Genomic DNA, 27,807 nt, shown 5'->3' on the forward strand with positions numbered 1-27,807 from the left:
CAAGATAACTCCCTGAAAGAAGTGAAGAAGAAAAACAAGAAAATGCAAGTCTAAAAGTGGAATCAATAGCCAATGGTAATTTAAAAAAACTGGATTTGGGCTTGTGTGAACTGGCAGATCAACATTACTGGAGTTTTGAACAAGGTACTTTCAGAGTAGATTTGAAGTGAGTGAGGGAGTTGCCCCATGCACTGCAGTGAGAAAAGACTTGGATAAAATAAACCTGATATATTGATTGAAAAGGTAATTTCCTCATGAGACCCTTTCACACTACATTATTTTGGTCATTATGGAACTCCTGATGCTCCTGTACTTGTAAAAATAGTATCTTTAGACAAATGATACTTTTGTCTAAAAAAAGACACTTCCATGAGGAAGTGTGTGAAGAAAGGCATCAGGATGAATATGTGAAAAGGACTTTATTCTGCAACACCCTAAGATGAAAAACACTTCCTGAAGCACACTGACATCTTAAATCCTCTCTGAGCTAATTTCCAGCATCCTACTGGGACTTCTAGGATGGGGAACTCTGTATATGAAGGCAACCAAGGATCTTATGGAGGGATCATATTAAAGCTCTAGAAGCAGCATGTGTTTGTCAAGATCCAGCTTTGTGGTTGCAAAGGGTGCTAAATTTTAGAAATTCAGTGCTAACTACGGAAGGCTAGAAGAAGTTTTAATGTCTTACATTAACTTTCGCCTGAACTCTATTCAGCTCTGCCTGACTCTTTATGCAATATGGGACATATTGATATGTGTCAGTTCTGTCTGGAGGGATGTACCAAAAATATATCAATCTTGGTACATGATGAGACTGAATTGAATATTAAATTGTTATTCTACATAGGCAACACATTGCCTAGATTGACTCACACATACAAAAAGAAATGTCTGACTTAATTTCTGTGCTTTTTATGTAATTTTTGTGTATTTCTGTAATTTTAAGAATCTGGTCTACTTTCACAGCTGAAGTTTGTTTCTTGTGAAAGAGGAACAGTGACATCCTGTGGTTCAACTATAGTAAAAACACATATTTTATGTCTACCCTTTCTTGGATGTATTTTCTCTTTTTCTATATAACTTAGCAAGGAGAGAATATAAATTTTGTCTATGAAAAAAAAAAGGAATAGATAACACTTTACTTGGACAATAATCTCTCTGTATATGTGAGATTACAGACATGAAGAAATTAAAGACATTTAATAAATGTGATATTTTAGCTTCATGCTAATCAAAATAGAGTTATTTTAAATAATAATAATAATAATAATAATAATAATAATAATAGTAATAGATAACTTAGAAAAATACTTAACAATAGGTATGAAAAGTGGCTTTTGAAAAACAAAGTCTCATCAGGCCTAGGATTTAAGCCTTTCTTTCACAAGCACCTTTTGGACTTTGGAAATACTTTGATTATCACTGTTACCAGAATGCATTCAAATGACTTTACATTTACAGCATTCACAATATGATGGCATGTCTCCAGGCTAAGCTGAGAGCACCAGCAAATGTAATAACTAAGCAAAGCATGGTCATATTCACAAAGAAAAAAAAATAAACCTGATATATTGATTTAAAAGGTAATTTCCTCATGAGACCCATTTTACACTACATTATTTTGGTCATTATGGAACTCCTGATGATCCTGTACAGATAGAAACAGTATCTTTAGACAGAGCTGTAACATTCTCAGATAACATACCAAAAATTATACTAACAGAACTTTACAAAGGCCTTGCAATAGTAATGTAATAATTTTATGTAGAAGAAAAGAACTTTAGAACTCCTTGCATTTGGCATAAACTTAGCGTCATATACTGGTGACACCCTGATGATTTTATTTTCTTATCAGATGTGTAAATCAGAAAGATTTTTCTGCAGTTGTCTTCACATGAGGTTCACATTCTAGATTTTCTTCCCAATATATTTTGCTCTATTTGCACATTTATCAGTTGTGAGACTGTCCCTTACTTAAAATTAATTTGCTTTTATTAAGATTCTCAGAGACAGTCACTGAAGCTGCTACACTACAGCTCTCAAGTTTCTGCTACAGCTCTTGACTGTGGCAGCAATACAAAGAGCAAATGTTCTCCTGTCCCGACTTCTCAAACACAAAGGGCTGAGTGGATGGGTGACAGTGATGAAGAATGAAGTTGGAATAGAAAACAAACCTGTTCAGACAGAAAGGCTGAAATGTGTTTCTTGAGCATAAGTGATTTTCTCCAGGGCTTCAATTTCACTACTTTTTTTCCCCTTCAATGCAAACAACCTCCAAAGCCAGAAATGTGTTTACAGGAAAGAGGACACCTCAATGTGATGTCAATATTGTGCATGATGCAGACATTCATGATGGAAGACAAGAATGCCAAGCCTTAAGCTGTAAAGAAAGCACTGCTGACAACAGATTATTTCTTGCCTTTCTTATCATTCAAAAGGTATGTACTCAGATAGGCACTATTTTTTAAATATAAGGAAAAAAGAAAAGTCAATCCCCACATACAGCACAGAAATTGTTCACTGAAATTGCTAATTTCAGAGACAAAAGAATACACCATCTAACATTTGCATGTATTTCATTATGTTTGACTGGCATATGGTGATCCATAAGCTTGCTGCTAATATAGAGCCTGTGTTTTTTAATTAAATTGGTGGTCTTAAAAAAGGTACCTAGTCTCCTGAGTAAGGTATAATCTTTTCAATTTTGAATATTGCATGGTCTCACACCAGCACTGCAGTAGTCCTAAAATTGCTTCAGCCTCTAGAAGTTGCTTCAGAATAATTTTTAAATATAGGCTTGTAAAATTATAGCAAAGGACAAGGCAAAACTATAAGCAGGGATTTCCCCAAAGAAAAATGAAACAAAGAACAGCGCAGGCTATAATTCAAATTGTCAATTAGATTTGACTCAGAGGACTTTGAAAATTAAGTTTTTAATTTCTATATATTCCTTCCACTAATCTGTTTGTGAACTTTAGACTGTCAGCTGAGAAACAAAAAGAGAGAAAAACTAGACTCTTTTGAACCAGAGATTTAATAACTCCCCCAGGCCACAGTGCTCATTATAAAGGGAATGAAGTGCTGGTTCTTGGGCAACAGAGCAAACATCTGCATCCTGAAACAAGCCAGGTGCTCTAAATCAGGGCAAAACCAAGGCAGCCCAAGCAGCAAAATCCGAGCATGTCCTCTGTCTCTCCAGCCTGCCTGAGTCCCTGCTATGATTGTGTCTGCAGCTGGAGCGACCTCCCAACTGAATAAGCACACCTGGAAACACTGATGGGCAGCAGCTGTCTGGCACCCACAGCAAAATTCCCAGCAGGCATCAGGTGTTTGCCTGACTTTTCCTAGGGGAGCTGGATGCATGTGCACTGTGCAAGCTTTAAAATGTCATTGTTAGTTTGTGTGTCAGTGAATAACATTTAGGTCTTGAATTGAAATGACAGGGGAAAGAAACATTCTGCAAGAGGTTCTGCTATTGGCAAAAATACTGCATTTTTATTGTGAATTTCCTTTCTGTAAATCTTTCAAGCCTCTCTCCTTGTGAACAATAAAACTGCTGAAAACTGTGCACACCTATCACTATAACCAATGCATCATCTCCTTTATATTACCTTTTCCAGACAGTATTTTATCAAAGTACAGAACTGATTTTCACGCATTTCTTCAAATACTTCTGTGTAAGAGCAGTTTACATGAACTGCTTGACTGCTCTGTTTTTCTAAGTCTACCTTTGCTCATCAAAACCATATAGTACCTGCTTCCTGACTCCTAAAATGAAGAGAAGCTTTCAAGAGAATCCCTATAGGAGATGCCTATTTACACAGGGGTTTGTATACCTATATACTTTTTAATATCAGCAGTGCATGTGTAGGAGTATTCACATCCCTGCAGATATCCTCATGAACAAAAGCTTTCACACTTGAATGTTTGCAAGCCAAAGGCAGAGCAAATGCCACCAAAGGCTGCTTTTATGAATGGGGATCATGTGGTTTTATTTTACTCCAAAGGTTTATGCATCTGGGAGCTATGTTGCATTGCTTGAATGGTGCATTTTTGCTTTGATATGATTTCATTCTCAGCTTGGTCCAGGAGTCATGTATTAAACACTTGCTTTCTTTCATTGTATGTAAAAGACATTGGTTTTGCTCATAGAATACTATGTCCCAGTTCACAAATGTACAACAGGTATTTTGCAACTTCTAAAAAAATCACCTTTTGGGTAAATCATACGTAAGAAAGAACATTTCCCATGTGTCTGGGTTGTCCCAGGCATGTCCTCTTTTTACCTCCATAATGAATCTTAGGATGTAGGAAGTCCAAAAGCAACCAAAAATCCTACACTGTGTACACGTGTCATTTTCCTGACTCCCCTGGTAGTTTATAGACTGTACAGATGACAGGGTAAATGCAGTGTGTACTGGATCCATCTGACTGACTGTGTGTGCACAGCTGCACAGCACATGCAGAGCACATCAGACATGCTGAGGTTGGGATGCACTTCCAGTTCATGTGTAAGCCACCTGGGTGGTTCATGCACACATACTTCTGGCCAGGAAACCCTTGTCACAAATACAGCAGTCCTAATCTAATCCAGGAGCAGATCTGGAAACAAGTGCCAATCACCACAATTCTTCTGCTTCCTCCCTCAGGCATGTCTTTGGCATTGTGCATCAGAGATGAACTCCTATCTGTACACACTGAACTCTTACATTTATCTGTTTTGTTATGTTGCTATTCAAAAGGTTTCCCACCTTTCCCAATTTTAATTTATTGTGACTTTAAAATGTATTAGCTCTATATCATATTTTAAAGGTGCCTATATGAAAGGAGATATTTCATGCATTCATTTTCTAGAGACTGTGTTTAGCATTCCCAAAAGGGGTTTGCAACTCCATGTTCCTATCTATCTGAGGGATAGCAACAGCCAGAAACCCAATACTTGTACACAAGCAGACATGGCTCTACTCCTGCATCCAGAGCCCAGGATCAGTCACAAAGAATCAGTTAAATGCAACATCTCCAGCAGAGCTTAGCTGTGTGCTGGCAAAGTCACTCTGAAACCCTTTGCCACACTGAAAGCCTCCTGTAAATGATTTGGCTTGTCTTTGACCATTTCACTGGATTACCTGACATAAACACTAAGCATTTGTTGCTTGCTGTAACACAGTCATCTCCAATTAGCCATCCACAAATTAGTGGTCAAAGTAAACTAATGCTTTGTTGGTCTTTTCCTCTGGTTTTGTGTTCACTGATGAGAAGAACTTGCTTGTTATGGATGGATGAGTTTTTCTCAGAATTTCTGCTTTTTCTCAGGATACTGTCTACAAAATTGGATTGTGGCTTAATGTAACCTCAGCTCTGGATTTCTGTCCTGTAAAAGAGGTTCAGATTTGATTTAACCTTTGCCTACCTTTGCACATGAGTTTTGGGTGAGACTTTTTTTTCTTAAATGGTATTTAACACCAGATTATAAAGACATCTTTCAGCCTTAGAGTCACCTAAGCAAATGTATTTGCCAGAATTACAATTATTCATCAGCCTTTCCAAGAAGTACCATAAAGTGTGTGGCACCGCACCTAGATTTGTATCAGCTGCTCATGTTACAAATTTAATTTTAAAAAACTGTATATGCACATCCTTATAAATATGCAATGTTTTTCAAAAAGAATCATGCAGTGTGATGCAGCTTAATAAGCACTAAAACAGATGATATTACAGTAAAATTGCTGCAACTCGTCCTACAAACTTGAGAGCATTGAAAAGCTAGAGCTGTCAAGGCAACCTTGACTGTGATCCGTATCTCCTTAAGTCACTTGTCTGTATTGCAATGGACCATCTGATCACTGTCTGTAAGTGAAAGGTCTGTACTACACTGTAAAATGTGAGTTTTCTCTCAGAGATGATTGTGATCTCAGCATGTGCAGCAACGGTAGTAAGTCAAGGGATAAAAAACATGTTTTCCTTCTTCTCCTGGCAGCAGAGATTTGGAAGCTTTGGTAATGTTATTTCAGAGTTAAGGGTAGCCTCAATAGCTCCACCTCATTAGATTTTCATCATTGCTAAAGCATATTGATCAACAACATGGATATTTTCTGGAGAAGGTGGATCTGGTATGGCAGGAGGTAGGATACTTTAATGACCCTGACAGTACTGCTGGTGAATACATAGTGTTGATAAAACATCAGAATGATTCTATTCAAATTATCCACTCTATTCTAATATAATTTGTGTCTGAATAGAAAAGATTAGTTTCAGGTAACACCTAGTTTTATAAGGAAGTTCTCACGAAGTTCAGCAAGGGCACGTTCAAAGTGCTGCACCTGGGAAGGAACAACTCCATGCACTACTGTATTCTGGAAGAAACCTGCAAGATTCATGGAACAACTCCATGCACTCCAAATTCCACACGAACTCTGCTAGACATCAGTGTTGTGAAAGGGACTTGGTGTACTGGTGGAGGTGGACACCAAGTTGAACATGAGCCAATAATGTGCCCTTGTGGCTAAAATGGCACGTGGTAGCCAGGGCTACCAACAAGTCGAGGGAGGTGATCTGGCCCCTCTACTTGGCAGTGTTGAAGCCACACCTGGGAGTGCTGGGCCCAGTTCTGGGCTCCTCAGTTCAACAGAAATATGGACATACTGGAGAGAGTACAACAAAGGGCCATGAAGATGTTTAAGCATCTGGAGCATCTATCCTATCAGGAAAGGCTGAGAGAGCTGGGACTGTTTACCCAGAAGAGAAGACTCAAGGGAGACCTTATCAATGGCTACAGGATCTTTTCAGCAGTTCCCAGTAACAGGACCAGAAGAAAAGGCATAAAGTGAAGCACAGGAGGCTGAAGAACAGAGAATAAAACTGAAGAACAGAGAGTTCCCTCTGAATGGCAGGAAACACTCTTTTACTGTCAGGATGACCAAGCACTAACACAGGTTGCCCAGAGAGGCTGTGAAGTCTCCCTCTTTGGGGACATTCAAAAGCTATCTAGACACGGCCCTGGAGAACTGGCTCTGGGTAGCCCTGCTTGAGCCGGGTGAACTGAACTAGATGACCTCCAGAGGTCCTGCCAGCTTCAGCCAACCTGTGAGTCTATGATTTTGAAAAGAGATGGAAACTTTGCCATTTTTAGTGTTCCACCATTCATTTTAATCATCAAGTGGGGCTGTTCCTAAGAGCTGTAACTTCAGGAAGGGACGCATCAGTGGAGAACAATTTTAAGAAAGCTCAGGTCTCCAATCCCTGCAGCTCATGACCCAGCAGTTACTCAGGCACACACGAGGACCACTGCAGTGTTTTCCTCACTGTTGTTTCTAGCCCTCACACTGCTGGTGCGCCTGTTTGCTCAGAGGAAAGAGCAGCACTTATGCGCTGTGAGCACGATGAGAGTAACCTGAGGGAATGGGACCCCAGCATAAAGAACATGCTGTTTCACTTAGACGCTTTTTCAGGAAAATGAAAAAAACTTAAAACAACATGTATGCCATCGAAGCAGTTTCCTTTGGATTAAAAACAGAACATTAGACACATATTTAATCAGTTTTGTTGTCCCTGGGGGTGTTAATATTTGGCACTCTCCCTCTTTCAATTAAGAGCTGGTTCTCTAGTTCTTAAATAAAACTAGTCAGGAAATTTCCACAAATGCTTTCTCATATAAAATGTATTTTCTGCAAAACTAAACTTTACTGCAAGGAAACAATAATATTCCTTGAAGTTTCTGAATCTTCACTGGGCAACACTGGCTCCAAGAAAAACATTTTGGCTGGTTAAAATACTTCAGCCCAGATCAGTTAGACCTTACCTCATGGTCACAAAAGTCAAAAAAATGTCTCATAGCAGTTTAGTTCAGATAATACATGCTCCAGCTTTTTTTTGCAAAAGCTTCCTTGTCTGAGTTACACCATAGACATTCCTGAAGCTGCAACATCAGACCAGGTCCAATTGAACTGGGGACCCCAAACCACAGAGGAAAAATAGGGATGCTGCCTCTGAACTACAGTTCCCGTGAGGAACCCAAGTCCCTCTGAAGTCCTGACCTCAGAATGTTCAAGTAAATAAACCAAAACAAAACAATTTTATTTGGAATTGTTAAGAAATTTAACTTTAGTCAAAGGAATTGAAAGCATCAGCTGGAATGCATTTCAACTAGTTCTATATACTGATATTGTTTTCCCCCTTAAAATACAAAGACAAGTAATGTCTTGGGGTTGTTGTTCTACCTTTCTGTGTGAAGCAAGATGTAACAGAAACCTGGCCTGATCCAGAAAGTCACCTCCCAGTTTGCTGAAGGTAAGGATGAGCCAACATCTCTCTTTCAGTCTGTTCTCCTGAACACCCCAGAGCACAGCATTTTATTCAATGTCCACACAGTGAGTGAACTCAGTAATATGTGTGACTAAAGTAAAACTTGTGTGAACACAAGTCTCCCAAAAAATCACTCCAACTTGTTTAGGCAGTATTACTGGGGTTTTTTTGTATTGTCTTGCAGTAGTTTCTTGCTGTTGCTGATCAGCACCTGTTTTATGTTTTCTTCTGACTTCATGTAGCCAGAGCTTGCAGCCGTAACTCTTGCTGTGTCCATATCTGCTTGATTAGAGATTACTTCAACATCCACCTTTTCACTTGAAAAAATACACTATGCTTCCAATCTGTCAAGGGAAAATAACTTCTCTAGCTCTCAGATAATTTTGTTTACTCTTTTTCCTAATTTTCCAGAACTCATTTTTTTCTAATTGCTCAACATCTTGTTTAAAAAGCTGACTGCAGTCCCATCATGTTGTCATACTAGTCTTAAAATGCACACACAGGAGAAAAGTAACTCCTGATTTCTAGTTATTTTACCTGGTTCTATACCTGGAGACTTCATAAGTCATCTGGCCTCAATATCATGGCAGTAAATTGTCATGAACTTTACCGAGTTTCCATGTCCTTTGTCTTGTGTTCCCCGCCTTATAGCTACAGTTGCTTTCCAATACTTTCTAACCTTACTAGGGCACTCTTAACTTTTTATAGAGTACTAGAATTCTCCCTTGACGAATTTACCACACAGGAATAAATTTAATATATTCTATGATCCAAAAAGTAATCTGAACTTTGACTTTTTCTTTCATAAAGTATACAACTCTCTTGAGAAAAGAGAAGTTTCTATTCTTTTATGAAGAAATGTTGATATGTCCATACTTTCTTCCCTTTCCTCCCCCTCCCTTTTTTCTTGAAAAACACAGAAGCAAAACACACAGAATACATTCAGATTAAATGGTGGTGAACACAAGTTTTCAAATTCTTCTATTTTTTTCCTTCCCCCCCCTTTCTTTCCTGCTTTTTCTCCTAGTCAAATTCCCATTCCCACAACCCCCCCTTTTTATGTATCCTTTTTATGTATTCTGTGGCTCTGGTCAATTCCAAAAGAAGTGGAAGAAGCAAAAAAGTCTGGAATGGTTCTCCATAGGGAAAGTAGAACCTGTGTTCTGCTTTCTACTTTGTTAAAAGAAAAGGAACGAGTAAGTACAAAATATATAGGACTTTACCAAGAGACAGACTACGAAGAAAATAAAATCCATAAACTCAGAATTACTCAAGCCAAAGAAACGGGGTCCTGGTTGTAGATCGAGGTGGAAGCAGAAAGGAACACTGTGAATTATTTCCAGATGGAGACAAACATCTCAGTGTCCAGAGGGGCTCAAAGATAGCAAGAAGACAGGAACTCTCCCTGAACCCTTGAAGAATAAATACCAGTAGATGGGCTTGCAGAGTGGCTTTCTGGAAGGGGCTCTAAACCTATGGCAACCCCTGACTGCACCTCAGTGACCCCCAGAGCAATCCTCTCTTAAGTTACTGACAGCAAGAACTCTTTCCATGCACTTGCCAACCTTGAAATACAAGACAACTCCACTTCTAAACTTTGTTCCTTAAAGCCTGGGCTCTAAAAAAGCCACCAAGAAAATTCCCATAGATTTCAGTAAATACAAAATTTCACCCATTGTGTATTTATGCCGTACCACCATTAATAAAAATTCTGTGAGCACATTCAGTAACAGACGAAGAATCTGTCAGTCCCCTTCTATTGTCCTTTGTTCTGCATCTGGCAGGGATCAAAACCAGCAGCAGGGTCTCACTAGTTAGGGGGAGAACCAAACATTGTGCGATGAAATACACACATGCAAGGCAGTGTTCTTGCATACCTCCTTTTCAGCTGAAACAACACAAAGTTGATAGATAACTAAAAGTGACACTCCTTAGCTTTCAGTAATCAAAGTATTTGAAAGAGAAGGTGATGTTCCCAAATTTTTCCATGCCATGCACATACAAGGACCTATCCTTGTTCACCTAGTGTCATCAGGAGTGTCTCTCCAGAATTTTTTAGACCAGTTCTCTTGTACATCAGCTGGGAATCAAACTTCTTTTGTTTGCACTTTTGAATTTTAAAGGAGGCGCATACTGTTTACATGTTGACTTTGTGTGTGTGTGCATCTGTGTGTAAATCTATGTAGAAAAGCTTAATGTAAAGCTTGGAATAATCATTAGAATATTAGGCAATAGAAACAAAAAATCTACTCATTTCCTTCACTTCACTGAAAGAAAAGTATGACAAGGAGCAAAATCCAAAGCAATACTTGACCCTGGTTTGATGGATGCTGGCTCTGAACTGTCAGTGGCCATTACATCAGATAAGGCATGAGCCTAAGCCAAAGTCTAAAGCATTTTAAGGCCAGGAAGGTAAAAAGAATCAGGGCCAGTGCAAGCTTTAAAAGTCAGCAAAGAATTTTAAAGCCATATGCTGCTTAACAGGCACCAGGGTAGAGGGAACGTGAGACTGGAGAAATATGATCTGCAGATCAAGTCCTAGTAACAATTCTGGCAGCAGCAACATTCAAAACCATCTGCAGCCAGTTTAGCAAACAATCTGGAACACCACCAGGAACAAATTAAAATAGTCAATCCTGGAAGTCATGAAAGTCTGTATGAACAAGAGCCTGAGCAAAAGAAATGGTGTTTTCATGAGAATATCTTGCAATATTCTCAAAAAACATCAAAAGATTTTTTTTTTTTTGCCCTCTCTTTCATGTGAACACAAAAAACTGAAAGGAAAGTCATATGGGTAGGCAGAAAGAAAAACGTTTCAGCACTGGAGCTCCAAAGCAATCAAAATGCCACAGATTTCACTGGCAGCAATATTAATACAAGTCAGGAAGAGTCCTCCTGTATACTGCAGGGCCTCAGACCCGGATATTCCACTACACTTTGCAGCACATGTTGAGTGCAGGAGCTGGGAAGCAAATGTGCCGAGAAATCCCACGGAGAGGGGTGTGGGTGAGAAAACTGGCTAGCATATGCCGTGCTCCGACATGTAGCAATTGAACTCTCACTACATGGATCTCATTGTGCAACACCTCCCCCAGCAAGTAAAAAGAACCGGTGCATGTGTGTAAGAGGTTAGGAGTTTAGGATGCAGTGCCAACAGGAAACGGAAAAGGGGAGACAAGTAGAAAAACAGGCAGTTACGGAAAATGCAAGGAAACACAATTCCATTAATGCTGGGCAGCGAGCATCATGAATTGTCTGGGGTGAAAACAAAGGCTCACACACTGGATGCAGCACAGTCAGGGACCTCTGTTGTGGACTAGATCCCCTCTTCTGGGGGAACTTCTGTCTGCTAAGTTTCACTGCAGGCATGAGAGGCATCTTTCACTCTGCTGCTCTAGCACCATGTCCCGCTCTGCTCCAGCAGAGAGCAAAGGCCTTCCCACCTACTAGTGCAGCTCACCCTCCTTTTTAACCTAGGAAAGACAAGAAGGTTTTCAGTTGTGCATTTGTCTGGATTTTTTTGAATCAAAAGGAAAGCTGAATTCAATCCAAATCCCTGGCACTTCAGATTCCCACTAGTTTAGCTGAATACCAGGAGTTATTGGAGAGCTCTTTTCACAGAGCAGTTTGACCCACCAGCACAGATGGAGATGCAGAACATACGATCTGGGCCAGGTTCTTGTTCAGATACTGCAGGGTGTGAACAGGCGACTTTCATGCAGTGTCTATTAAAAAGGAACATTAGCATGGTATTAGCTTTCTTTTTGAGCAGCCAGGAGAACAACATGAGAACAAAAAATTAATTTCATGTTAATCCTGCTGTGACTCTTGTTTTAATCACTCTACTCTTAGCTTTGTTACTCCAGAATTAATAGATATTAAAGCAGAATTGTGTCCACTTTAATTGCAAGTCCTATCTTCTTTGGCTTTGACAGGCAGGGTGAGACTGAACCCTTGGTTCCAGTCCTGAGAAGGGTTATGTTCTAGGGTTGCTGGCATAATGACAGAGCTGTGATGGAGCTGGCTCATTCCCAAGCCCTGCTGCTCCTTTACTTTGCCCAGGAGATGGGTAGTTAAGCTCACAGCAAGTCAGGGCTGATCTAACACTAGGTGACTGTCTCATTGCCATTCTCTTTCTGATTATTTTCAATCCAACCCTAAACCTACATTCAGAGCAAAATAAAATAGAGTAAAATGAACTAAAACAAAATATATCAGAAAAAAATAAAAATAAAATAAAATAAAATAAAATAAAATAAAATAAAATAAAATAAAATAAAATAAAATAAAATAAAATAAAATAAAAATAAAATAGTGATGTATACCCAAGAAAACATTTTCTGACATTCTGGGGCAGAGGAGGGGAAGCCAAACAGGCACCTATGAAACACCATAGTAATTTGTGCATCGAGGCATTTTTTAGTGCAGAGGGTGACAGGCAGCACTCCGGACTGATGAAGCTCACGATAAAATCCACGGAGAGCATTCCCTGGCTCTTTAATTGCCCTTTCTAAATCACTCTTGGTACGGATTTGGGAATTAAGTGGTTTAATAGCTGACTCACCCGAATGGTTTTGATGACGGCTTTATTTTCAAACGAAGGGCCCACAGCGCGGGGCCGGGCGCGGAGCGGGGGCGGCTCCCGGCGGCGCCAGGAAGGGCTCGTGCCCCACACAGGGCTCGCCGGGGCCGGGGCCGGGCCAGAGCCGCCCGGGGGAAGCCGGGGAGCCGAGGGGCCCGTCCCGGCACCCTCATTCACAGCCCTGCGTGTGGCAGGAGCCGCACACGGCTGGCGACCGCGGCTTTCCGGGGCTGGGCAGCTGCCCGAGCCGCTGCTGAGGGATAGCCCGCAGAGCAGTGGTAGAGTTCGCTAAAGCCGTTCCGCGGGGCCCGGGGACACCGACATGGCCAATCCTACAAGGCGGCAAAGACAGGTGTAATAATAGAAGGCAAGTTCCATTTTTATTCTCATCTGTATCCCAGCTCCTCATTTCATGCCCAAACTTCGATCCATCCCCACGGTAGCAAAGCTACCGACAACATAAACCCTCGCCAGCTGGGGTTAATACCAGAGTAGAGCCAGAGAGCAAGAAAATGCCTGGTGAAAGCCAAAAATCCCTGCCCTTGTCCTACCCTCCTCACAGCAGGAGTGAGAGTGATGCAGTGTTCGGGCAAGGGGGAACCTAAACTTCATAATCTGTCTTGTGTCATGTATGATCAATAGGAAACCCCAGATTCATCTCCAGGCCCCCAGAGAGGAGGTCATTTACATGCCTCAACTTGCCAGGAAGTACCTGCTTCTGGAGGTCTTCAAAGCCCCTGATCCTTTTTTGTCACCTCCTAAGGGAATATAAGCGCTGGGTTTAGCAGCACTGTTTCACTCGGTACTCATAGCACAAATCTACACTTGGCAGACAGTGCCAGACCTATCATGCACCCTATTTTGCAAAATATTTTTTCCAAGCTTTAAAATGCCTTATTCATTTCTATGTCTGTTTTTCTTTGAAAGTACAGAGGACTTGAAGCCAACCAAATACACTCGAGATGAGTGTAATTTCTCATGTTTTCTGTAAGGCTCCCAATTCACCATAATATCTAATAGGCCACAGGAAAAAAAAATTATTTTTCCACAGCTTCTAAATCCCCAGTAAATTAATTAAAGAAGTAGAAATAAAAATAAAAATGTTTAATCACTTTTACCCAGTATTACTGTATCATCATTAGGACAGAAAGGCCCAGAACTTTGGAAAGCTAGTAAACCACAGTATTTACAGCAAATCCATGATTTGTGAGATATAACAAGTTCTCAGGGGCAAGACATAAAATGAAATGTAAAAAAAAAAAAAAAAAAAAAAAAAGAAAAAAAGGGTAAGGAAACCATATCTAGAGCTCTTACCATTTTTATTGAATAAGATATCCTGCCTACAGCTTCAGCACAAGATGGTCAACATGGTCAACATAAAAGAAACCTCTTTTAAAATAATTGTATTTTCACGTACTTTCTTTATATGTTGAGAAAGGATGAATGAACTGTGGATGTTTTTAAAGAGCAAATGGATGACCAGGTAGGACTAGGCAGGGCTATACCCCAAGAAGAGATTAGAAGGAAGATCCCCCACCTCTTCAGATATACACAGAATTCAACACTGATGTTAAGAGATAGTTGAGATTCTCATAGCCACAGCAGAGGGGAACTGGAAGTCCCAGCAGGCAATTTGTGGACAGATTAAGTCAACACCCAAAAACACACAAGCAGGTGATTGCAGCAGGGATACTCTGTGTTCATAGAAACACTTCTTCATGACTCTTGGGTGAAACTCTGAGGCTGAATGTAAAAAAAAGTATTCTTTATTTTCTATTATACTTTATTAGTGAAATACTTTTATTTCCAGGAAAAAAATATTGAAATAATTTAAAATTACTGTAATTGAGTACTTATAAACCCATTGATTAAGAAAAATACTAATCATGGTATTTCAAATGTAAAATTTGTTCTATGGAAGAAATAGACATTATTTTTTCATTTCAAAATTGTCCTAGTTTAGTGGCCCCCAGAAGGGGCAATTATGACTTGAACTGTTCGGAGGCCTGCTATTGAAAAAAAATGCATTAAACCACTGTCTCTCTTGTGTACTGACTTCCATCAGTCAAGATCATTGCTTCACTGTCCATCACCTGGTAAAAGAAATAGTGCTGTGTTTGTAATAGCATATGATCGATATCTTCTGCTTTGAAGATAAATCTCGTTTCAGTAAACGCCTTGTCTGCCACCAGCAAGAGACAATATGCTGTTTCCTTCAGATTACCTGTTAATTAAAGGTTTATGTCTCTTCTATTAAAAGTATGGTCGGGAAGTCAATTTCATATGTAAAACTAAAGCTAACTAGGTCTGTGGTAGTAATGGAAGGAAGACAGAAAAGCTGCTTCCCCAGGTCCTTGACTCCAGAAGATGCCTCCCAGTTATCATCACACTCCCATTCCCAAGAATGATGCTTCACACAGGCTTTATGAAAGGGCTTCTGATAGCTTCTGACCTGTACCTATATCTTGTAGCCAGATACTTCTTTAAAAGTGAGTTTTCCATCCTAGCCTAACTTAATTTCAATCAGAATTATAGTTATTAAAACCAAGAAAATGCTTCTATTCAGACAGTGAAACTAATACCTCAGAAATCGCTTCTGAGAAAAATATTTTGCAATTAATATGGAGTACTCTGTATAATGCTATAATTATTTTTATGGAAACTAGAGACGGTTTGGAATTAAGAAGTCATTCTAGAATAAGCCACGTGCTTGTCAGTGTTTCTATGGACTCTTGAAATAATATTTTCAAGAAAATTCCATTTCATTTTTTTTTCTCACATGCTCTAAAGATTCCACTGGCAAAAGAGAAGTCCCGGCCCTTGAGCAGAGTGAAACTCTGTCAGTACAAAGATCAGTGGCAAAAAATCTATTGACTTGGATGGAGTAAGCACTACTCTGGAACAACTGGAGTTTCCATTGCTGCAGTCATTTTCCTTGTAAATACTTCTCAGGTTGATACCATAGCCTTGCTGTTTTCTTATAAAGTCTGTTTTATTTTAAAATGTTCCCCATAATATTGTAGAGTAGAAGTATTTTATATGAGAGTAGACTCTGTTAAGAACTAATTTCTTTTTTTTTCCCATAGTTCTTCCTTTCTTGGCAGGAAATTGAAATAAAGCTCACAAAAAAAGAGGATTAGCACCATGAAATTGAAATATTTTATACAAATTGAGGTGTAGAGAGAAGCTGTGATTCTGAAAATTTACAGGAAGTGAAAAGCTGTGTATCAAGTATCTAAACTTTCCTTCCAGATAGTGAACTGGGGGTGATTCATCTTTCCATTAGACAATTCACATGATATATGTCCAATTACTTTCAAGATATAAATGGATATAAAGTGAAGCACACTCTGTGAGATTTCAAGACAGCTTTAATTGATTTCAGTGGGAATTGCATTTATGTATCTAAGGGGAGAATTCAGCTGTTCGTATTTAAAATGTAGAACCTCAACATCTTAAAAAAATGTTCCGGGAATCTGAAAAAAATAGCTTAATTTTTTTCTCAAGGGATATAAGAATGCTGCAACTTACATGACATACAGAACAATAATTTGAAAAGACAGATATTCACATCAACAAGGATGTGATTTTCAAGTGCAGTGGTGCAATTCAGATAAGAGGCCTGAATCTCAGATCAGAAAGAATTTCCTGAGTTTATGCCAATTTCATTTTGGACAGATTTCTGAACGAAATAGGAAAGCACATTTGGGAGAGCTAAGGGTTAAGGACTGCTGCTTATTTATTTTTTCTTTGGAGCAGTTTGGTTGGCTGATTTATCATGCCCACCTGCTCCTCTGCAAGGAATGGACCTGCTTTTGTGGTAATGACTCTTTAGAGTCAGGTGATTTCAGCCATCTCTGAGAAGAGTACTGTGCTGTCCACCAGTCCAGTAGTTAATTCAGTTTGGGATTGGGGAACCTGTTCCTCCTTCAGTCCCAGATACTCTCCCCACTTTTTCCTCAGCATGAGGAGGGGAGAAGCAGCAGCAGTGCAGACCCTGTCAGGGGTTTATAAATCCGTATGTTTTCTGGCTTTAGCAGGATGGCTGCAGGTCATGCAGAGAAGTGTGAGTGTAAGGGAGTGCTCAGCACTGAACTGAGTGAGAGCCAGCAGGATTAGCACTCCTTAGTGTATGCATTTGTGCATTTTATCCTCAGCAGATGCCAAGTCAATTGCCACCAGGACAGGAACTAGTAGTTATTATTTTCTGCTCATATGTGTTTCTCAATGTAATGTACAGTTAGTAGAATGACTCATTTCTGTCAGTATGGTTGGTGTTGGATGGACATTAACTGAAGTGCACTGTGTTTAATTTCAGACTTGCGAAAGAACTTTATTTCATGCTTTTTTTTTTCTCGCAAGAAAATCCAGACAATATATTAGAAGGAAACTTTTCTGTTCCATTTCACCCTCTTGCATTTAGTCACTTGACTCTCTTTAGCTCACTTGTGTCTTACAAAATCTCCTTTGGGCAGTGGTAGCAGAGCTAAAAGCTCAAAAGATTTATGACTTCAATTGTTTAGCTCACTGGCAATAATGCATCATGATAGAAGCAATTGTTGGAACAGGCAGCTATAATACCATTCTTTTATGAAAAACTGTAGTTGGAGATAAGGAAGGCAACAGAAGTCTCTTGTGAATATTATTATCCTCTGGAAATTATCCCAAAAAGATTTGCAGTTTCTCTATAGACTGTGGCTAAAGTTCATTGATCCACAGACTATCATTCTGAATAGAGATTAAAAACAGATGGCCGTAGATGTCGGCTTGGCTACGAATCTCAAAAGAAATGAGAGGGAGTACAGTGATGACTGACCACAAATGAAAGCATTGAAGGGGTTCTTATTTTTTTCTTTAATTCCCTATTTCATTCCTCTGTAGTTTTATACAAAGTCCATTGTACTTAAAACTCAAATAATATCAACACAGAGAAGGTATGCAAAGTATACTGAAGTAGATCAAAATTATACAAAGTATCCTAAAAATACACTACAAAGTCTTTTATGTGGGGCTTTTGTTAGGTTATTGTGCTGGAGCAGTGCATTGTCAGTGAAAAGGGTCTTTGTATAAACTGACTTGAATTGATGGTAATCCGTTTGCTTTAGCGGCTCAGGTCAAGTGAAGAGTAGGTATAAATTATGTGCACTCATAAAAGTGATAAATACACTCTACCCTTTAAGACAATACAGACAGTGAACCCCCAAATATTTTATCTGACAGGCCAAAATCCTTGGTTTTATTTAATGTATGCACATATACAGATTTGTTAATATAATGAGAAATATCAGTCTTTATGCAACCTCATAGAACAAGATTTCCCAACATCTACTTTCATAGTTTTTAATTTCTGTTAGTACACAGTGCCATTGAAATTTTTGAATAATAATTTCCCTTTTTTTCTCCTTTGAATTAAGTTAAGGGGAGAGTTGAAATTCTGGTATTTCTCATTAAATAAAAAAAATCCAAAAATCTTTAGTGCATGCTGTTTGAAGCAATCTATTTTGGCAATCAATTTATCTAGTGTTATTGTAGTCTAATCTCAATAAAATCAGTCTAACAAAATAAAAATCACTTGATTTCAAATTGTAAAAATTCTTGAGATTTCAATTATAATTCTAGATACTTTGTTTGGACTTTATGTTATATTAAAATCTCCTTTACATATAGCATGATATTCATTTCATTTGAATAGGATAGTAAATGAAACCAATTAAAGAGTAAATCAATTTTGTTTTTATTTTTTTCATGGTACATTTGCTCAAAATCAATAGATATCATGCATTTTGAGAATAATTAAATTGCAATTTTATAAGGAAGCTATTTCATAAACTGGTTTTCTGTTTCTCCCAGTAGCAAGTCTGGTTAGTTGGTGAAATATGCATGGAGATCATTATTTACTTTTAGTTCAACTTTTTAAAACCATTTCAAATGCAAGTTGAGTGCAGAGTTTTCATTTCAAACAGAATTCTCCCTAAGTACAAAAAAATTACTGGAATCAATAATGATAGCCTTGGTTACATAATCAGTATTATTGTTATAAGCATCTTGTGTAAATAGAGCATTGTTTCTCTTCTTGATTTAAGAGCATTTTTATTTTGCATTTATTCCTGGTAAGAGTTCAAGCATAGCTGTTCATTCTTCAAAATCACTATCAAAGAAGTAGAAAAACTTTACAGGTCTGTTGTTGAAGTGTTAGTAAGAATTATGTGCAAAATACTGACCAAAACTCACCTTTTTTCAATATTGACAGTCCATGAAACACATGGATTAATTAACCGAGTTCCTGTTTATTGTTAATGGATAATGAAAAAAAATAATAAAATAGCTCATCTCAGTTTATGTTCATGAAACAGCATCAAAGTATTAAAAGAGTGTCAGCCATTTATAGTCTGCCTGTGTTAGCATTTCCTGGAGTGGATAACAACTTGGAAACACAGCACAACAGAGGTTTTGGTCAAGACAGCTCCATCCCCTGAATTAAAATCTGTGTCTTGTAAGCAGCTAAAACACTGGGTGCAACTCAGACTCGGTCTTTGGAAGGATGTTAAGTGTTTTCAGCTGAACAGCCACTGAGGCTCTTATCTCCCATAAGTTAAACTTGCTTTTCCCTGGTAGATGATGATTTCATTTACATCATTGTTATTATTCTAGCAACATGTAAGGATTTAATTCTCATTTACATCAGGCTAAACTGGCAACATTCTATCAAGAATTTTTTCCCCAGTGAAAACCATTTTGAAGTTAACATGAAATTTTGCTAAAAGAATTAAAAAAATTTCATCCTTTTAATTAATAGTACAAAAAATCAAATAAAAACTAAGTATTTTTTCTGTTATCAGTGGACAAAAGCACTTCACTTTCATGTTCCAGGTACCAAATCAGTATAACTGGTGGGACAAGGGACTTTTTTAATCAAAACTGTTTCTTTCCCCTGCTCAGTTGCTTCTCAAAGAATGAAAATAAAGGTTTTTTTCCAGAATAAAATATAAAAATTAATTGGTTCTGGCATACTTACCCTCTCTTTAACTGTCTCTGGTTTGGGATGCTGTTGGGTACTATCAGAATTCACCTATGGGACAAGGCAGGCAATAGCTCAGCACATAAACTCTTCCTAAGGGTTCAGTCTATAAATTCAGCTTTTTTTTGATGACTTTTTTTGATGGCAGGGATCTCAGGGATGCTCTGATTTTTTTGCCATGGTAAGACCTACTTCCCCTCAAATCTCAGATTGGAGGAGATAATACTATTTCCTTTATTCCAGATGTGACTCCACAAAAAATTATAATAAAAATTATGACAATTTAAAAAAAAAATTACCTCTGATAGTAAGTATTCTTTATTTTCTCACCTTTGTGATTGAATTTTGATGTAAGTTAGCCTAGCTAAACTTTTTAAGGACCCTAGCAGAGAAAAACTTAAATGGATAAATCAGTTTTAAAGTTATAATCCAATATGTAATTTTTTTTTCAGACTATAAAAGGACACCAAGAAACTGCCTGTTTCTAGAATATTGTACATGTGTATGTGTAGATTTCTACTTAGATGACAGTAAAAAGGTTCCTCCAAAATAGAGAGGCATGCATGTATAAGGAGGAAATGGGAATGTTTTGAAGTGAATGTCTAAAGGAAGTTACTGGTCTGGTTCAGTAAGTTTGTACAAAGAGTGCTAAACCAGATGCAATAATCCTGTAGCAAAATTAATTCCCTTTTCATCTTCATGAACTAAGGTAGGTCTACAAGTCTGTGACTGTAAGCAAGAGCTTACTGACACTGGCTGAACAGAGTTTGAAAAATGGGAACGCATGATCCGTTAATTTCTCTGTTGACAAAAAAGTTCAGACCTTCAACACAAAATACCAGACAGTTTAGAGTTCAGCTACACAGTTTTGAACTCTGTGGAGGAGCTGGACAAAAATGAAAGTCTTTATAAAGGCAAATGTCAGCCAAGTTTGCAATGCCTCTTTGATTAGCAAAAATGGCTTTGCATGTTATGCCTTAGAGTGCTTCCTTAAGATCCCATTTTCCTAATTTTCTAAATGTGGTCTTATTAATTCTTTGTGTACTGGCTTGTTGTCACTGGTGCAATAATGAGAACTCTTCTTCCCTGGCTGTGTTGGTTTCCAGCTGCAAAACACATTCATGATTCTCAACTGCCAAAGCAAATTCTTTGTTATTATTTCTCCATTCTTAAAACTTTTTCTTATCCATTTGATACAGTATCATTTAAAAAAAAACAACAACAAAAAAAGCATGATACCTTACCATGACTAGTGCTGTTTTCTTGGTGAGTTTTTTCCCATTTGTATTTCCATGTGCAGGCAGAACAGCCTATGAAATTTGCATGGAGATCTCAGGTGTGAGTTTGAATAGTCTCCCAAAGCTCCAGACCTTTCTGATCAACTGTCTGTCTTGAATACCATTGGTAAAACGGTTAAGAATTATTTTGAACAACAAAAAAAAGCCCCTTCTATAGCCCAGACTCAAATCCTGAAGTGTTTATTATGTGAACAGTGAATGTGAACAATGAATCAAAATATCCTGCTGTTAAAATGATGCTGTATCACCATATTTTTGAAGATAGCCACTATTTTTCTGTAATTTACAATGTCTTACATGCTGCAATGCCCAGCAACTGTTCAGCCAAGAGCAGCAAGGAAGGTTAACTAAGAGTTCCTGTCTCTAGAAGTCAGATGATATTACTGATTACACTGTTGTATAAAGAAGGAAACAAGGAAGCCACATTAATTTTAGTTTTGTTGAATAGCCATCATACTGAAGAGTCAAAGAAGAAGGAATGCCTTATGAAAACAAGTGGAAACATTGGAAAGGAATAATTAGTTGCAAGATTAGAATGGAGAAAACTACAGGAGTTGTATATTTGTGTGTGCTGTAAATGATATTACAGACTACAAATTCTAGGATGGAGTGAGATATATTCAGAATATCTGCTTTGCTTCAGAATGGAGACATTGATGCTTAGATTTTTTTAAAAAAGCAAAAAAGTTGACAGTAGAATCAGTCTTACTAGCCAGAGATGGTAAGTCATAGTTACACATATCTTCTATGGGAATGACATAGTGGGAAATGTAAACTATCTGAATAGGGCTCCTATTTCTTTCTATGGACTGCCTGGGGAGCTGGGTAACCTTCACTCACTGACAGGTCTTTTGAATTTAAACAGCAGTTGGACATGCAAGTCCATTTTGAGCACTATAGTAGCTGGCTAGAACATGTCTTCTCCCTAACTGGTTGTGTGATCAGCTTGAAGGAGAATGTTCACTTCAGAGTCCATTGGCAAAACTGGTGTAAAATAATTCACTTCAATCTCTGCGTGCAGATATAGCCAGTGATAGTAAATTTATTCTTTCTGGTACTGGGACAAATGCTGGCAAAATAGAGAGGGGTTTGAAGCAACTATTTCTTTGCTTTTGCTGTGTTTTTGTAGGAGGCAGTATAGATGGGGACTGACATGCAATAATCATTGAAAACGTCCTTATTGAACAAATGCAAAAAAGCTAAACTTGGTGAATTGATCATATTTTTGCATTGATTGCATTATAGGAGAAATCAGATGACACCACAAATTAAATAAAGTTCTTCACAAAGATTTAGGGGATGGAAGCATTTTCAATAATAGAACATTTTTTAAAGGCTTTTAGCAAAACCTTTTCCCTCTTCTTTTGGCTTTACATCTATTTTGATTCACAACATGGCTGGTTTAGCCTTCTACCCTTCTACTGTCACTGTTTTTATCTGGAAATATTTTTCATCGGATAGGAGTGTCCTGTACAACAGGGAAAGAAAACATCTTTGCTCGTTGAAAACCAATCCAAAGGTTTCACTGTGGAATGAGAAAGGGTCTGATGACATTTTCTTGCAGCTAGCAAATCATGCTGTCATGCATAGGGAAAAAGCCACTAAAATATCCCCAGCTAAAATATCGCAAAATTATGTAGAGCTCAATCCTAGGGAGCCATCTGCCATGTGAAAGCTCCACTGATTTCTAAAGGCATTCATTGCAGGCAGGTTTGCAGAACTGGACGCATAATTTGTCCCTTTTAGAAACCATAGCTGTTGAAAAGAAATCCTCATCAAAAACACGAGTGGCAGAGGATAAAAAGTCTGTACAGTTGGGTGAAAAATCACCACCAGAGCTTGTGTGCTGGTTGTGTGCTGGCTCAGTACCTGAGCTACTGGTAAAAAATGAGCTACTCATGAAAGGTCCAATCCTGCCATGTATGTGCATGGAAATCTGACTGCTGTCAGGCAGTTTTCTGTTCTGAAAGTGTTGAGATAAAGTTCATCCTCAGTAATGGCCTTTTTCTGTATTATTGGCCCTTTAAAAACTAAACCTAAATAGTATCAACCAATAGGGAAGAATATTTGACGTACACAACATATATATGAAGGGATGTGTGCATGTATAAATGTGTAATATTTTAGTATTGCCTTCTATTTTGTTGAGAAATAACTTCAGGAAATGGTTTAGTGTGTCCCGCCTTAGGACAGGGAGACAGAGAAGCAGCTTCTCAGGACCTTCTCCCAGCTCTGAGTTTCTGGAAGCACTGAACCTCAAAGTGGAGGAAACAATTTGCAGAGAGGCAGAAGGAGATGTGTTTTACAAATTGCAGCCTGATGAGCTCTTCAACAACATTAAACATCCACAGAGAATTTCTTTAACACAAATAGTAAATGAAAAATCTTTTATGGCAGTAGTGAGAGCTTTGATATATATCTATAAAATAGATAAAATTCCATTAATTTCCAACTTGGGATAGACGTTATATTTGAATTTACAGACATGCCAAATGGTAATTTTGGCTTCTAGTCCTTGAGATGTGGCTGATCTATTATGGGTGATAACAGCATATGCTACTTTCTGAGTCAATTTCTATTATGTCATGAGAAGCAACACAGCTAGTAATGGAAGGCATTTTTGCATTAGCGAAAATAGCAAATGAGGTCCATAACATAGAAAATAGGTGGGTTTCAGAAGTAGATTCAGTATTTGAGATGGTTGTCAAATTCAATACTGAGTAAATAAGTCAACAGAAGCAAATCTCGTATGAAAAATGAACATGGCATGCAGCTTGTTCAGATTTTTTTTTCTTTCATGATGTCAAAGGGTTGCATGTCTTGACAACTTTCTTTAGGTGGTTATGCCTGGAAGAACTGATGGAGATGTTTGGCCTTTGTGTGGGTCTGTGTCCAAACTTGTATGTCCCGAGGAGGTGAGTGGCTGCTTGAGGTTCTGTGGAGCAGGGGTGAACAGCTGAGAAATGGGAGCATCTGAGTGCAATTTGACAGAGCAGATGTTTCATCCCAGCACTCCACAGCTGCCTCAAGGCTTTGTCTGGTGTCAGCCCTTTCCTAAATGAGTTTTCATAATGAATTTATCTGCTAATTGACACATAAAAATCTATGTTAATATAACATTAAGGACCTAGCTTATATTTGCAAATGTTAGGAAATTCAAGGGAAAAAAAAAAAAAGCTTAAGCTTAACTGTCACCAAGACTTACCTGCTCTGTTCCATGGGAGAGAAATCACTGATGCAGAAACATTTTATATATTGCAGAGTTAAACATCACTTTTTTTTTTTTTTGGTTGGTTGGTTGGTTTAGGTTTTTTTGTTTGTTTTGGGGGTTTTTTTTTTTGTCCTTTTTGACAACTGTATGGGCAGAGGAAATACCTCCAACACCAGTAAAAGGTTTTGGCAGTTGCTCATGACTTTAGAACATTAGAACATTTTACATTTTACATTTTAATTTAGAAATTAGAACATTTTACTTGCTTTTACCTAGTGTCCAGACTCTCAGCTCTGGTGGCACCAGAGTTGTCCACAGCTGACCAGACTAAGCAGAAAGGCACTTCCCTTACTCCTTGAAGAAATACAGAGATTCTTCTCACTGATTTTTCCAGTGTGTCCATTGTGTTGACAGTAGAGAGCTAACATATTGCTAGTCCTCTTATCATACATAAGCTAGGGCAGCTGCTTCAATACAATAGCCAGGTTTTGCCATATGAGTTGAGAAATCCAGAAACAGCTTCCTTCTCAGGCTGGCAAAATTGACATCCACCATTTTATCTTCAGGGTAATAACCTTTCTACTGGTGGATGAGGATATACCTTACAATAAAACTAAGGCAAAATGGAGTTTAAGGCTTAACTGGGCTGCCTGGCAAAAGGAGACACTGGTTTTTTGTGCCTGGTGAAGTCATAGGAGTGAGGAACTTCTGGGTACCATTCCCTCTTCCTAGGACAATATATATATTTAATGTTAGACCACCATTATGAAGACCAGACCCCAGGAACTTAGATTGTCAGCTCATGCCCTCTTCTGTCTTTGCCCTCGTCACCAATGAATCTTGTTGCCCTCTTTTCTATGCAGCTGGATAATGTGCACAGGAAGGAGAAATCATAGAAGAGTTAAGGTACCTTCCTGAGATAAGTCCAGACTTGGTCACAGTAGATTTTGGCATTTTAGAAATACTTGGTTGAGGTTCTCTGACCACACCTTGGTGCACACAGCCCAGGCAGGCAGGATGATGCCATTCTAAGCTGAGGACCATGTTAATAAAGACAGATCCAGCTGCTACCCAAAGCCAAGTGGATGTCTCTCTCCTGATAAAAGGTGCAGTAGTACCTCTGCCTATGCTAACACTTAGTTGGCTGGTGCTCAGTGAGTCACAGTTGTCCTCTGTGTAATGCCTGCACATCTCTGGGGCAGTGCATCTCAGTGTAGCTCTGATGAGTACTGAGGGTACTAAAGACTCTACGGTACTGCCTGGTTTGGCCTTTCCCTGCACAGAGTGGAGGCATGCACCAAAGCACAGAATACCGTATACCCATGAAACGTAGCAGCATTGCCCATAGCTAACTGTTGATTAGCCCTAATGGACTGGTTATTCTAGAACTGTCATCCTAACTTGGAATAAATCTTTTAACTGAAAGTGTTTTCCCTTTGTTTCCTTTTGTTGCACACTTCTAGTCCTGTGCTAAATTTTCTTTGATGATTTTCATGACGTGAATGGAGCTGCCACTACCCCATGTAAATCCTAGTGAAGTATCTGAATGGTGAAAATGATGGAGAAATGATTGAAAGTGCTTTGAGCACAGTGTTTGCAAGGGCTGCCCATAACATGGAGGTGGCAATACTTGGGGTACACCTGTTATTCCTTATGGACCACGTGTCTCTCTGAAAAGGTGTAGTCTGTGAGGCTGAAAAGAGGCAGATGTGAGCTTTGTAATATGTGTACTTCATACTTACATGAATGAAACACCTATAAATGTTGCATTTTGTCTGAAAAAGATGTCTGACTGCAGAACAAAACCCCAACTCTTACTGATATGAAGTAATTGAAATGCTGCTGAAACCACATTAACAGGATCAATTGCACTGTGAGGAAACTATCCTTGTGTGAGGCAAACTGCACTTTGGAAGAAAATGACCTTGTGTAGTGATCAAAGACCTGCCAATAGGAGCTGGTTCAAATTTTTTTGGTCTGCCTTCTTTTCATCCAGCACCTCCATGCAGCCTGACATCCCAGCTGCACCTTTGCTCTCAGCTTTTTCATTCATGCACAATATCACAGTCTTGTTGACTTGAGTATTTTTCTCCTATATAGTCTTTTCCCATATCTTGCTGTCCACCCCAGCATTCGTCTCCTCCCAGTCCCATGCATGACAGTTTCACAGCCCACCAGCATCTTAGTCCTGGTATCCAGTTCTGTATCTGCAGCATTTCATTTGTATTTTAATCACTTCTGCAGCCACTAGTGGTCTGCATTTTGTAGAGCAGGTTGTCTCCTGCTAGGAGAGAGGCAGAAGGAAGGAGCGAAGCAAGCGGTCCCCAGGTCTACAGAGCATCATGAGTCACCTACAAGTCACCATCTCTGTTTCATGAGATCGGGAACTGAAGATGAGACCTCTGAAATCAGGGCAACAGTGGAGTCAGGCCAGCACCAAACCTGAGCTGTGATCAGCAGATTTAAACACAATTTTATTACTGAATATAAGATCAAAATAATCACGAATTGCAGATTGCAAACATATTATTCCAAAACACGTTTCAAATCTGGAAGTACTCCAGAACCAAAAAAGTGCATTTTTTTCCCCTAACAGATAAGTTAGGATTGCTCTTGTTCTTCCAAAACATATCTTCCTTTATGGAGGTTATTATTCTGAATTAAAAATTTGGCTGTAGGAACCAAGCTAAACCAGAAAGTAATGAAATTCCTAAGATTTAAAAACAGTCATAGAGAGAAAAGGAACTTGAAGCAAAATCCTGAGGGTTTTTGAAATTATTAATTTGTACTGGAGTATAAGCTACCCACTCTAGTATCAATTCACAATTCCAGTACTGCTGCTATGAACTCGTAGAGATCTCATTTCCAGATCCAATGAGCAGCAAGCATTTTTTACTATATAACCTGACCTATCAGGTTATAAATCTATATAAATCAGAGCAAATGTGCAAAAAAGCACCTTCCCCAAAATCTTATAACTATTACAAGTAACAATTAAGGGAAGCAGATAATTTTGCCTCTCAAATGGAATATAGAACAGTATATCCAAATTAGTGGGATATATTTTGTGGGATTTAAGTGAATGTACAGGATAAGGCTTAATTCAGCATTGTAGAGTTTTCAGGAATTCCTAAGTTTTTGCTATGTTTTTGAACTGCAACAGTATCTCAATCAAAGCACAACAGGGATGAGAAACATTTGTCATCACTGAGTCAGTCAGAGCAACAACATGAGGCACTCTCTTGGTTCTTCTTAAATATTAACCACCTGAATGTATCCAGCACAGGAGACCTGTTTGTTGGAAAACACATGAAAAAAAGATTAACCAAGCAGCCGTTTCTCTGCTTTTGCATGTCATGCTCCAGAACTGCTGTGGAACCAGAGGATTCCCAGTAGG

The 27,807-nt window shown here is 38.6% G+C and overlaps 2 long non-coding RNA genes across 2 annotated transcripts in view; one reads left to right on the forward strand and one right to left on the reverse strand.

The window, feature by feature from the left end:
* Positions 1-3,470: 3,470 nt before the first annotated feature.
* Positions 3,471-13,193, reverse strand: LOC111924556 (uncharacterized). Its single transcript, XR_002861710.2, has 3 exons — positions 12,866-13,193; positions 11,938-12,026; positions 3,471-11,774 (listed from the first exon to the last, which is right to left on the reverse strand). It is a non-coding gene; the product is annotated as an uncharacterized LOC111924556 (long non-coding RNA).
* Positions 12,949-27,807, forward strand: part of LOC147655393 (uncharacterized) — a 32,279-nt gene continuing 17,420 nt past the window's right edge. The window contains exon 1 of the long non-coding RNA XR_015285037.1: positions 12,949-13,250. This is a non-coding gene — a long non-coding RNA (uncharacterized LOC147655393). The remainder of the gene's footprint in view (positions 13,251-27,807) is intronic.

Source organism: Cyanistes caeruleus, chromosome 1 (assembly GCF_971803275.1).
Source record: "Cyanistes caeruleus chromosome 1, bCyaCae1.hap1.1, whole genome shotgun sequence".
In the NCBI taxonomy this organism is placed as follows: Eukaryota; Metazoa; Chordata; class Aves; order Passeriformes; family Paridae; genus Cyanistes; species Cyanistes caeruleus.